This window comes from Apium graveolens, chromosome 4 (assembly GCF_009905375.1).
Source record: "Apium graveolens cultivar Ventura chromosome 4, ASM990537v1, whole genome shotgun sequence".
NCBI classification, from domain to species: domain Eukaryota; kingdom Viridiplantae; phylum Streptophyta; class Magnoliopsida; order Apiales; family Apiaceae; genus Apium; species Apium graveolens.
The window spans coordinates 223,584,033-223,597,719 of NC_133650.1; positions in this window are offsets into that span (position 1 = coordinate 223,584,033).

The following is a 13,687-nucleotide window of genomic DNA, read 5'->3' on the forward strand; positions in this document are numbered from 1 at the left end:
TGCCATTCTCATTCTAAGTCAGCAAATAGGGTATGCACTTCTAAATCAAACTCACTTTGATTATGCTACTGATTTTATTGGTTTTATTGGGGATAGGATGAATAAGGACCCAAATACTGTGTACTTTGCTAGATTTTGTCAATTAATTTACAGTTTTTGTTGTCCTGATAAGCATCAAAACTATAGTGAGACAATTCAACCTTTTAAACTTGCTAAAAGGGCCTTCACAGACTTGTTATCTACTGATAATAAGAAAGAGATACTAAGACCCCTTTAAATTCCTGATTCTGTAAAACAGTTCTTAGTAAACTCTGACCCCAACACATACTCACTCAAATTTCCTGAAGTTGCACCCTCTCAACCTTCATCAGCACCTACAACGAATATTCAATCAGCTCAATCCTCTCAACCACAACCACAGCCTACCATCAGAACTTATTTCCAACCTGCATAATCTTCTCAACCACAACCATCTGCTACGACATCTAGACCCAAACCTTCAAGAGCAAAATTTGTTCCTAAAACTCCACCAAGGAGAAGAAGGATGATTCTTAGAGATGAATCAGATGAAGATGAACAGGTACAGTTCCCATATCAGAACGTGTAGAGTTAGAAGCTGAAAATGTAATTTTTCAGAAGGAGGTAGCAACTGAAAAGGTAACTCCTCAGAAGGATAATGAATCTGAGGGTTTTGGTATTTTAAAAAGGAAAAGAACTTCAAGTTCTGATGCCGCTCAAGCAACTCCTCCACCATCCAGAAGATCAAAGAAGATGAGAGCAGGAAGGCATATGACACAACCTCAATCTGAGGATGCCAAAGAAGATGAGGAAGGGGATCAGGAATCTCTAATCTCATCAGGACCAATAGTGATTGAAGCTTTGCCACCTCCACCTCAAACTAAAGACACTGTTCCAAACACAGTGATCACAAACCCTGTCTCTCCTATTAAAGAAAATGTTCAAGTTGAAGATTCAGGATTAGGTCCTGAAATTGATATTCATAGGATGAACATTCCATCTGTCCTATTTCTAGAAGCACCACAAGGACAAGTGACAACTCCACCTGTTTCTCCACTAAATGCTGAAGTTCCAACTACTCCAATTCTGGATGTGGAAACAGATGAAGTTGTATTAGAATCTTCTACAGCCACACACACTCTTGTGTTTTTATAAGATGATGAGTTTCTTGCAAGTTCTGGAGAGTCAGCTCCAGTTAACACTCCAGCTCAAATTCTTGGAAAGGAGGCACTGCTTAAAAAGTTTGTTGAACAAGATGCTCCTGTTCCATGGGAAGAAACTCACAGAGGAGTTGAATGGACCAAGAAGTGGAATGAATTTGACTTCATTCCCAGCTCAAAAGTTCTGTCAGATCATATTACAAAAGCTGATGAGTTATTGACAAATTCTGACTTTAAAGCTCAACTTAAAGTCACAGCTCTCGGTACTAAAAGCCTTCAAGGTCAACACTCCATTACTCATGCCAAGGTTGATAAACTACAGGAAAATGCTAATAAGTTGGACCTGATGCTCAAGCTAGACAAGAACAAGTTTATCAGACCTATTCATGAGAAAGTAGAGGCTATTGAGAAAGTTCAAGAAAAGCAACAGGCCCGACTGACTGAGGTCCTGCAGAATCAAGCCTCTCAACAAACTCAACTGAATGAAATCCAATCTTCAGTAGAACTTCTTATCCCTCTACTACTACCAGATGATGCCAAAAAAGGGGAGAAGGTAGTGAAGTCCAAATGCTCAACTAGTCAAGTACTGAAGAAGAAGGATGATAAAGAAGATGACTAGGGAAACCCTAGCAAGGGCAAGGGTCAAGGTCAAGGGCAAAGCAGCAAAGTTTCTTCAAAAAAACTAATTTCTGACTCTAGAAAATCTTCTACACAGAAGAATACAAGTTCTAAAGCTGTGAATGATCAAGTTCTGAAAGCAAGTTCTGATGATCAAACTCTGATATCAAGTTCTGATATTCTCATTCAAGGAGGAAGTCAAGACTCTCAGAAGTTTTTACAAACTCTGAAGTTTAAGGGAAGGGAGACTACAGTCTATTATAAACATCCCAAGATTCAGACACTTGATGAAGAAATTGTTATAAGATTATTTCTCAAGCATAATCCTGGAATGGATTTAGAGACTCTCAAGGAGGAACAAGCTAGATTTGCAGCTGAGAAGGCAAATTTTAAGTCTAAAACTTCTAATGCAAAGAAACCTCCAAGGCTTAAGGCAAAAGGCATTGTGATCAAGGAAACTTCTGAGGCTTCAAAGCCCAAGACAAGATCACAAGTTGAAATTCATCCCAAGGTAAAAGGGAAAGGAAAGATTGATGAACCAACAAAGACACATGAGATGAAGATTCCTCAAATCCTGATGAAACCAGTGTGTAAAATGGTTCAAGTTTTTGATGATACAGCTGCTGAAGATGAAACTGTTGAAACTCTGAAAAGAAGGAAGATAACAGAAGAATCTATGACAACCTCTGACATAGCTCAAGTTGTTCAGAGTAAAGAACAGCAAGCTATAGAAGAAATAGCAAATCCTGATCAAGTCATCAAGACATCAACCTCTGACAAAGCTCAAGTTGATTTGAACAAGATGACAGTTACTGATAAGAGAAAACTCCTATGGAAAAATGTTAATCCATCAGATCCTAAGAAAAGTCAACTGCTATCTGATTTCATGACTATTGGATTGAAAGCCAGAGAAGCAAGAAACAGAGCTGGATTAGGTTCTGAAGAAGCCAAGATCAAGACAGGAGTTGAAGTACTTACTAGAGATCCATTCTTGTTAACTGAAAAACCTCTTGAGGAAGTTACACAGAAACACCTTGACAAGGTTATATCTGAAGGGTTTTTAGCACATAAACGCATCGAAAACGTAAATTTAAATCGTAAAAAAAATGAAACCCTCCGCAGGATCCATCCGAAAAATAATATTTAATTTGTAGTTCAGTATGTTTACCTTAAGAAGCTTTATGTTAATGGAAAGATGGAGCTCTTTAATGGCGATCCAAAAACGATGAACGGAGATCCTTAACAGCTGCTCCTCAAGTGTAAAGCACTCCACCGGTATCCACTAAGAAAACGATGTAATGAAGGAGTAGGAGATGGAGAGAATTAGGGTTTTGTAAATCTTTTTGGTTGAGGCAAAAATAGGTTCTATAATAGTATATTTATAGGCAAAATTTTCAGCTGAAAATTTTCCCATAAAATATTATTATTATTAACCCTTACATTAATAATTAAAACACTTTTTAATTATTAATCCTTTTTCTAAACACTTTAGAAATAATTCTCTCTCTTGATTTAATTTCCAAAAATTAAATTCTTAATTAATAATATTAAGAACCTTTTCTTAATTAATTTATAATCAATTAAATCTCATTTAATCAATTATTAAATTTTCTAATTAATTATTTATTTCATAAATAAATAATTATCAGCCATTATTAATTAATTCCTCCACCATTAAATTATTCTCTTTTATGGTGTGACCCTGTAGGTTCAATATTAAGCCGGTAGTAGAAATAAATAATAATAAAACTATTTTATCATTATTCATATAAATTCTCTAATTCATTAAATATAATTAATTAATTAATCATATTTATTCTACATCGTGAGGGATACTTCTCAGCATATCGCGACTATCCGGATAATATAAATTCACTGCTTAGAATACCAAGAACCTATTCAGTGAGTAGTTACCGTATAATTAATTCCTTCTACCCTGCAATGTCACGATTAAATATAAGGCATGGAACTTGTGTCAAGCCTATCTTATTTAATCACTTGCTTTCCCATTCACTATGCTTAGTTCTATTTAATGTAAATTAGAAACTCCTTTCTAATTTCATTCACTCTGGCCAGAGATTCCTGAACTAACATAAGTGGATCAGCATTGAACATTCTCTTCCTTCACTTGAAGGGGTAGATCCTTTATTGATCATACACTATCTTCGTGTACAAATTCCTATACCCAGTAGAGCCCTTATAATTGTCCCTTGAGACTAAGAACTAAACCAAAGCATAGTTCAGTGTACACAAGATGACTATGATGACCTCAAGTCTAAGGATACTTGTACAACTATCACTATGTGAACAACTGCTGACACGTGAGTGAACTCCATCAGTTGTTCAGCTGTGTGAGTCATGTTCAGTGAACTTATTCTATAATCAGCACCTACATACTAGCTATAGTGTCACCACACAAATGTCTATGAGAACAGACATCCTTCATAATGAAGCAAGCATAGTATGTACCGATCTTTGCGGATTATTAATTACCGGTTAGTAATCCTACGACCAGGAACTATTTAAGTTTAGAGTTATCATCTTTTAGGTCTCATTATTATGATCTCATCACAATCCATAAAAAGCTTTACTCTAAACTGTGGTATATCTTATTTAAACATTTAAATAAATAGAGCCCGCAATAAAAACAAAACAATTCTTTTATTAATATCAATGAAATCAAAACAGATTACGTAAAAGTTATTTGTAAATCCTCATACATGATTGGACTTAGGACATATCTCTTTCAATCTCCCACTTGTACTAAAGCTAATCACTCTGGTATCTAATACACATCTTGTCTTTATGACGATCAAAGTGACTCTGAGAAAGTGGCTTTGTGAGTCGGTCTACTACGTTGTTATGTGTGTCAACTCTCTCGACGTTGATATCTCCTCTTTCAACAATCTCCCTAATCAGATGAAAGCGCCGCAGGACATGTTTGGAATTTTTATGAGACCTAGGTTCCTTGGCTTGTGCTATTGTTGCGTTGTTATCATAATACAACACAATAGGCTCTTCAACGCTAGGAACAACTCCCAACTCAGAAACAAATTTCCTCATCCAAACGGCTTCTTTTACAGCCTCACTTGTAGCTATATATTCTGCTTCCGCTGTGGAGTCAGCCGTTGTAGACTGTTTGGAACTCTTCCAACTAATCGCACCACCATTCAGAGTAAACACGTACCCTGACATGGATTTGCTATCACTTTCTGATTGAAAACTAGAGTCAGTATAACCCTCTATTTCCAACTCAGATTCACCACCAAAAATAAGAAAAATGTCCTAAGTCCTTCGCAAGTACTTAAGGATATTTTTCACTATTTTCCAGTGGTCTTCACCTGGATTGGACTGATATCTGCTCATCACACTAATTGAATAAGCAACATCAGGCCTTGTACACAACATCGCGTACATGATAGATCCTATTGCTGAAGCATAAGGAATCTTACTCATACGCTCTCTTTCCTCAGGTGTCTTAGGAGACATTTTTTCGGAAAGGGACACTACATGGCTCATCGGTATGAGACCTCTTTTGGAGTTTTCCATGCTAAACCTTTTAAGCACTTTCTGGATGTATGTACCCTGGGTAAGACCTATCATTCTTCTAGATCTATCTCTATAGATCTTCATACCCAGAATGTAAGATGCTTCTCCCAAGTCCTTCATGGTGAAGTTCTTTGATAGCCATACTTTGACTGATTGTAGCATCGGTATATCATTTCCTATAAGAAGTATGTCATCCACATACAATACAAGAAATGTTACCGCGCTCCCACTAACCTTCTGGTAGACACATGGTTCATCTATGTTTTTGATAAAACCAAACTCTTTGATTATCTCATCAAAACGGATGTTCCATCTATGAGAAGCTTGCCTTAAACCATATATGGTTCGCAGCAGCTTACACACTAGGTGTTCATTTCCCTTGGAAAGAAAACCCTCTGGCTGTGTCATATACACTTCCTCCTCAAGTTCCCCATTGAGGAAGGCCATTTTCACGTCCATTTTCCAGATCTCATAGTCGTAGTAAGCAGCAATCGCAAGCAAAATCCGAATTGATTTTAACAGGGCTACTGGCGAAAAAATTTCATCAAAGTCAATCCCTTGCCTTTGTTTGAATCCTTTTGCCACGAGTCTGGCCTTATAGGTCTCCACATAGCCATCTGCTCCAATCTTTCTTTTGAATACCCACTTGCACCCAATATGCTTAACACCTTCAGGCGCCTCAACCAGAGTCCATACTTGGTTGGTATACATAAATTCCATTTCAGATTTAATGGCACTATGCCATTTCTCTGAGTCAACACTACTCATAGCCTCATTATAGGTCACAGGGTCGTCATCATCAATGATTGACAACTCATTGCCATTCCCAATGACAAGGCCATAATACCTCTCAGGTTGGCGAGACACTCTCCATGTCCTACGAATGGGCTGTTCCACAAAAGGTTGTTCAGTCTGAACAGGTGTTTCCACTTGATCCGTAGTAGTTTATGCTTCTTGAACTTCATCAAGTTTAATTTTGCTCCCACTGTTTCCTTCAAGGATACACTCCTTTTCCAAGAAGGTAGCATGTCTTGAGACAAACACCCAATGATCGGTGTAAAAGTAATACCCCAAAGTCTCTTTAGGATATCCCACAAAATTACATTTTACGGATCGAGATTCCAGCTTATTTGGGTCAACTTTCTTGACATAAGCTGGACATCCCCAAATCTTAACGTGTTTAAGACTCGGTTTCCTTTCTTTCCATATCTCATATGGAGCTTGAGGAACAGATTTGGAAGGCACCTTATTCAGTAAATATGTTGAGGTTTCCAATGCATAACCCCATAGGAATACTGGAAGATTGGCATAGCTCATCATGGACCGAACCATGTCTAACAAAGTTCGATTTCTCCTTTCAGATACCCAATTTAACTGTGGAGTATATGGAGGAGTCCACTGGGAGACTATACCATTTTTTTTGAGATAATCTAGAAACTCTCCATTCAAGTATTCACCACCTCGATCTGATCGAAGAGTTATAATACTGTGTTTAGTTTATTTCTCCACTTCATGTTTATATTCATTGAACTTTTCAAAGGCTTCAGACTTGTGTTTCATCAAATACACATATCTGAATCTAGATCTATCATCTATAAATGTAATGAAGTATGAAAATCCACCCATGGCTTGCGTAGACATTGGTCCACATACATCTGTGTGTACCAGTCCTAGCAAATCTACAGCCCTCTCTCCATGTCCACTAAATGGAGATTTGGTCATTTTACCCAATACACAAGACTCGCATGTAGGATATGATTCAAAATCAAAGGGGTCAAGTAACCCTTCCTTATGCAATGTCCGCAGTCTATTTTCACTAATATGACCTAGCCTACAGTGCCATAAATAGGTCAGATTTTCATCCTCTCATTTTCTTTTATTAGTTTGTTCAATCTGAAGTAAATCATGCTCTACGTCACATATAGACCATTATTTAAAATACCACGTCCATAAAGAACATTATCTCTAAGGATAGAACATTCATTATTCTTAATAATAAATGAAAAACCGTCCAAATCCAACATAGGAATAGAAACAATATTCCTCACAATAGAGGGAACGTAATAACAATTATTCAAAATAATAGTCTTGTTTGTAGGAATATGTAAACTAAATGATCCTACAGATATGGCCGCAACCCTTGCTCCATTTCCCATACGTAGAATCACCTCATCTTTTTCAAGAGTCCTACTTCCCTTTAGTCCTTGCAACGAATTGCAAATATGAGAACCACGGGCGGTATCTAATACCCAAGTAGAAATTTGACCTAGTGACATATTAACTTCGATCATGAACATGCCTGAATCAGAAGCGGTAGTCTTACTACCCTTCTTCTTCAATTCTACAAGGTAAACCTTGCAATTCCTCTTCCAGTGCCCCAACTTGTTACAGTGAAAACAAACAGCTAAATTAGGACCAGTCAACTTGTGAGCATCTAGTATGCTCCAGAGTGATAGTGCAGAAGACATGACGAATATAGTAAATCTGTAAATGATAAACACATAACAACACTTAGCAAATATTCAATTTCATTTCAAAATACTATACGAATCGGGTCTTTATTCATAAGTGTCTCCCACTAGTTTATCTAATTTTTTTCAACCCCCTAAGTGAAAATTAAGCATTCATAATGCTAGTGGGAATAGGGATCCTACATTCCATCACACAACCTCGGCTGTGGCATGAAATGTCATGTGATGTTCAATAGGCAGACAACTCTTATCAATTACATCTTATGTTATTCCCTAATATAAGTTTAGCCTCTTGAATAATTGAGTCACGGCTGTGGCACGACAAACTCAATATTCTAAGTCAAGTCTAACCCAACATTTCATACAATTGAATCAGTCTCCAACGGCCCACGACTGTAGCACGTACCGACCTTTAGATTCTAATTCAATGTACACATCTCTATGTAATAGACAAGTATTTCTAATTTTGAAATTAAAGCCCTCGCATGTAGCACGAAACGACAATGATTTAAAAATAAGAACCACTTTCGACCATGTTGGAAGGCTATGATCGACAGAAGCCCGTTGTGTCATTGGCCAATTACTACTTGATATTATTTAATTTAAGAGGGATTATATTACGTTACAATCATAATCATATTATAAAGAGATTCTTCCTTTTAAATTAAATATTTCAAATCAATAATCGATAATCAGATGATTCTCAGATCGGGTGCAGCATTGTCAAGAGGCGTCACTTAATAACCATTTCTTACAGATATAAATCTGTTGTTGACAGAATCATCATTTCTCTCAATATTGAAAATTCATATTCAATTACGTGTTTCATAAACACAAGAATCTCATGATCATATTCATAATATTTATTGTTAAGGAAAGAAATGATTCCTATTCTAGATTTTCTAGAGCACACCTTATATTGATTTAAGTTCACCTAAATCTATCATCGCATTATAAAATAGGCATATATCTCATATATAAAATTAAATAAACAAGTAAATGTAAAGTGCAATAAAGTAAATGTGTTTGGTTATGGCCCCATCCTATGTGATCTTTATCAAGCTCATGATAAAGATCAAGGTCAATCTAATATGGTGATGGAAATAAATACAACTACTTATTACATAAGTCTTCTTCTTTGTATCACCACCATTGGATAGCTTTCTTGAGTCTTCAATTACATTACATGATTGAAAGTAAAACTAATCTAATGAACTTATAAGAATAATTCGAGTTACATTCGAGATTTATGATTACAAAGATTGACGACATACAAGTCGTATTTAAAACCAAAACCAAAATCATTACACTAAGGTCGAAAGGCCATAACCATCCACCATGCTCATACAACACATAAAAGCATGTTAAAACACATAATCTGATCTTAAACATAATCTGATCTTAACATATCATATTATCCATGACCTAATCATAAAAAGAAAATATGACAAAAATCAGAAAAATCAGAATCAAATCAGAAAAAGAAGAATCACTGTTTACGGGCAGTAAACGACGTCAAACGCCTTACAGACGAGTCGTTGATAGCTTAAGCTCTCAGTTTTGTTCAGACGCTCGTTTACCTATGGAATAGGGTATTCGTTTGCGTAAATCGGACACCAGACCCAGATTTCATCAAATCTGCAGCAGCCAATTCAGAATCCGTATCTAATATGATTCTCATAATTAGAACAAACATAAATTATATATATATCAGTATATATACAGATTACATAATCATCTTATGATTATACAACTCACATGAATATCATTATTCAAAACCATACATATATAAGCATATTATATCAACATCAAATCATGGTGAATCACGTACATGCTCATATATCGAAAATAGTTAAACACATAAACAAATTAAAAACTTTTCGCAAGTAGCTCTGATGCCATTGAAGGGTTTTTAGCACATAAACGCAGTGAAAACGTAAATTTAAATCTTAAAAAAAATGAAACCCTCCGCAGGATCCATGCGAAAAATAATATTTAATTCGTAGTTTAGTATGTTTACCTTAAGAAGCTTTACGTTAATGGAAAGATGGAGGTCTTTAGTAGCAATCCAAAAATGATGAACGGAGATCCTTAGCAGCTGCTCCTCAAGTGTGAATCACTCCACCGGTATCCACCAAGAAAACGATGTAATGAAGGAGGAGGAGATGAAGAGAATTAGGGTTTTGTAAATCTTTTTGGTTGAGGCAAAAATAGGGTCTATAATAGTATATTTATAGGCAAAATTTTCAGCTGAAAATTTTCCCATAAAATAAAATTATTATTAACCCTTTATTATTCTAATTAATAATTAAAACACCTTTTAATTATTAATCCTTTTTCTAAACACTTTAGAAATAATTCTCTCTCTTGATTTAATTTCTAAAAATTAAATTCTTAATTAATAATATTAAGAACCTTTTCTTAATTAATTTATAATCAATTAAATCTTATTTAATCAATTATTAAATTTGCCAATTAATTATTTAATTCATAAATAAATAATTATCAGCTATAAGAACCTTTTCTTAATTAATTTATAATCAATTAAATCTCATTTAATTAATTATTAAAATTGCCAATTAATTATTTAATTCATAATTAAATAATTATCAGCCATTATTAATTAATTCCTCCACCATTAAATCATTTTCTTTTATGGTGTGACCCTGTAGGTTCAATATTAAGCCAGTAGTAGAAATAAATAATAATAAAACTATTTTATCATTATTTATATAAATTCTCTAATTCATTAAATATGATTAATTAATTAATCATATTTATTCTACATCGTGAGGGATACTTCTCAGCATATCGCGACTATCCGGATAATACGAATTCACTGCTTAGAATACCAAGAACCTATTCAGTGAGTCGTTACCGTACAATTAATTATTTCTACCCTGCAATGTCACGATTAAATATAAGGCATGGAACTTGTGTCAAGCCTATCTTATTTAATCACTTGCTTTCCCATTCACTATGTTTAGTTCTATTTAATGTAAATTAGAAACTCCTTTCGAATTTCATTCACTCTGGCCAGAGATTCCTGAACTAACATAAGTGGATCAGCATTGAACATTCTCTTCCTTCACTGGAAGGGGTAGATCTTTTATTGATCATACACTATCTTCGTGTACAAATTCCTATACCCAGTAGAGCCCTTATAATTGTCCATTGAGACTAAGAACGAAACCAAAGCATAGTTCAGTGAACACAAGATGACTATGATGACCTCAAGTCTAAGGATACTTGTACAACTATCACTATGTGAACAACTGCTGACACGTGAGTGAACTCCATCAGTTGTTCAGCTGTGTGAGTCATGTTCAGTAAACTTATTCTATAATAAGCACCTACATACTAGCTATAGTGTCACCACATAAATGTCTATGAGAACAGACATCCTTCATAATGAAGTAAGCATAGTATGTACCGATCTTTGCGGATTATTAATTACTAGTTAGTAATCCTACGACCAGGAACTATTTAAGTTTAGAGTTATCATCTTTTAGGTCTCATTATTATGATCTCATCACAATCCATAAAAAGCTTTACTCTAAACTGTGGTATATCTTATTTAAACATTTAAATAGATAGAGCCCGGAATAAAAACAAAATAAGTCTTTTATTAATATCAATGAAATCAAAACAGATTACATAAAAGTTATTCCTAAATCCTCATACATGATTGGACTTAGGACATATCTCTTTCAATATCTGTTCAAGTGGTACTGGATACTCATGATAAGAGTAATGTCTAAGAAAAGTTGATTCTATTTCTTGAAGATGAAAGAACATACAGAATGTCAGAATCAGATGTGCTGAACAAATCTCTGAAAGAACTTCAATTCTTTCATTATCTTTTGGAGATAAAGTCTGAGATTAATAGAAGATGGTCAATTTCATCATGAAGACTATAAGGGATAAAGCCAGAATCTCTGGATCAAGGGTTACAGAATTTGTTCCAAATATAGTTGAAGATGATGGAAGTGAAATTCCAATGAAGAAGAATTCTGCTAAACTTGAAGTTATTCTGAAAGAGAAATGTATGTGCTATAATGAAGACTCATCTCACCCAAGGGTAATCAGACTTGGGGATAGTTTAGAAAGAAATCATATCTCAGCACTTAGGACTGTAATCTACCAGATTGGAAGTTAAGATGAAAAAATGAAGCAAGTCAAAGCTACATTAGCTCAAGTCCTGAGGAATGCAGAATAGAATCTGATATCAAACTTTGTCAAGAATCACTTTGGATTCAGATTGACTCAGTAAGATTGGTAAAAGCTACAAGGACTGTAAGTTGTAGTTAGTTGTTTAAATAAAATCTCATTGCATTTGTACTTAAATGTTTTTGACATCATTAAATCTATTAACTTGTATATTTTTTTATAATTTACAAGTTGGGGGAGATTGTTAGATATATTTGAGATGTCATGTCTAATCTGTTGTGTTTAGTTTCAAGACTTAATATCAGGACTTACTGGAAATCAGAACTTACTGAAGTCAGAACTTATATCAGAACTTAAGGCCGTCAGGATTTATATCAGGACTTAAGTGCGGGTACTTCAAATAAGGAATGTAACTGATTTACAGGAGAGGATCTGGACTAAAACAATAGAAGATATGCATGAAGAGTTGGACAACTAGAAGACTTGTACAAGATAATATCTAATTGATATATTTTAGGAGAAAGAATTATATTTTATATCAATTAGAAGATATCTTATAACTGTGTACTATATAAACACAGCTTAGGGTTTACACTATAAGTGTTATCATTCACGAGAACATTATATATTGTAACCTAGCATCTCTTACTGATATTGTTCATCACTGAGAGAGTAGTTTAACCTACTTTATAACAGAGCTTATTATATTGAATAAACTTGATTACTGTTACACACTTCTGTTCTAAATCGATTTGATTGTATAAACACTATATCCAACCCCTTCTATAGTGTTGTGTGACCTAACATGTTTTATTATCTTGTCATATTCTATGTAAACTTGGTGATATATAAACCAAGTGTAGCAAGTAGAACAACAACAAAAACTAAGCAAACACATTTTCAGCAGAGAAACATTTGTAAGCTGTATTTTGTAGAATTTCTATGTAGTTTGTTTGTTCACTTGTAAAGCAGCTGTGAGCTATTCAAGCTTCACAGGGTTCTCTTGATATATATATCTCTCTGGTGGATACATTCAAATCCACCAGAAAGTTTTAAAGACCTGATTTTTTATTACCTTATGTTTAATTAACTTAACTCTGTATTCCGCACTTTGCAAATCAAACAGTTAGATATAAATTGAGTTAGAACCATTTTTCATAAATCCCAAAAAGAAGTCAGAATTACATTCAACCCCCCTTCTGTAATTCTTGTTGTATTGTTAGGGAATAACAAGCTTTGAGTTTGTCCAAGGATTCAATTACCGGATAATGATTATAATGCCCCTATGAATATACAAGAGTTAAATTGGGCATTATAACGTTGCTCCGGTGAGAAGTTAAATGGATATTCAAGGTGCTTCAGCCATTTTCAACCCAATAAGTTACTTGTTACTAGAGGGAGAGATTTGCCTTATCCAATTTCAACCCAATAAGTTTTATGTTACTAGAGGAAAAGATTTGCTTTAGCCAATTTCAACCCAATAAGTTACTTGTTATTAGAGGGAGAGATTTTCCTTAACCAATTTCAACCCAATAAGTTACTTGTTACTAGAGGGAGAGATTTTCCTTAGCCAAATTCAACCTAGCAAGTTACTTGCGACCATAAGCTCCTTGAAGAGTTACTTGCGACCTAGAGGAGCAAGGGAGGTTTTTTCCTTAGCCAATTTTCCCTTTAGCAATTACTTGCAACCCAGGAGTCCTA